Source organism: Palaemon carinicauda, chromosome 6 (assembly GCF_036898095.1).
Source record: "Palaemon carinicauda isolate YSFRI2023 chromosome 6, ASM3689809v2, whole genome shotgun sequence".
Classification (NCBI taxonomy): Eukaryota; Metazoa; Arthropoda; class Malacostraca; order Decapoda; family Palaemonidae; genus Palaemon; species Palaemon carinicauda.
In genome coordinates, this window is record NC_090730.1 from 19,626,081 (window position 1) to 19,627,257 (window position 1,177).

Below are 1,177 nucleotides of genomic sequence, written 5' to 3' on the forward strand. Positions count from 1 at the left end.
AAAATAGTGATAAAGAAAATAAAAACTTATAAGAATATATATTTCTTGGAAAAGATTATCAGGTCATGCTTCAGCAGAGAGAGAGAGAGAGAGAGAGAGAGAGAGAGAGAGAGAGGTTATTGGAGAAAATAGTGATAAAGAAAATAAAAACTTATAAGAATATATATTTCTTGGAAAAGATTATCAGGTCATGCTTCAGCAGAGAGAGAGAGAGAGAGAGAGAGAGAGAGAGAGAGGTTATTGGAGAAAATAGTGATAAAGAAAATAAAAACTTATAAGAATATATATTTCTTGGAAAAGATTATCAGGTCATGCTTCAGCAGAGAGAGAGAGAGAGAGAGAGAGAGAGAGAGAGAGAGGTTATTGGAGAAAATAGTGATAAAGAAAATAAAAACTTATAAGAATATATATTTCTTGGAAAAGATTATCAGGTCATGCTTCAGCAGAGAGAGAGAGAGAGAGAGAGAGAGAGAGAGAGAGGTTATTGGAGAAAATAGTGATAAAGAAAATAAAAACTTATAAGAATATATATTTCTTGGAAAAGATTATCAGGTCCTGCTTCAGCAGAGAGAGAGAGAGAGAGAGAGAGAGAGAGAGGGAGAGAGAGAGAGAGAGAGAGAGAGAGAGAGAGAGGTTATTGGAGAAAATAGTGATAAAGAAAATAAAAACTTATGAGAATATATATTTCTTGGAAAAGATTATCAGGTCATGCTTCAGCAGAGAGAGAGAGAGAGAGAGAGAGAGAGAAGAGAGAGAGAGAGAGAGAGAGAGAGAGAGAGAGAGAGAGAGATGATATCTTCGTATGATAAAAGAAAAATCTGTGGCACTGAGTCAGTGTTACTGACAGAGAGAGAGAGAGAGAGAGAGAGAGAGAGGTTATTGGAGAAAATAGTGATAAAGAAAATAAAAACTTATGAGAATATATATTTCTTGGAAAAGATTATCAGGTCATGCTTCAGCAGAGAGAGAGAGAGAGAGAGAGAGAGAGAGAGAGAGAGGTATTGGAGAAAATAGGTGATAAAGAAAATAAAAACTTATGAGAATATATATTTCTTGGGAAAAGATTATCAGGTCATGCTTCAGCAGAGAGAGAGAGAGAGAGAGAGAGAGAGAGAGAGGTTATTGGAGAAAATAGTGATAAAGAAAATAAAAACTTATGAGAATATATATTTCTTGG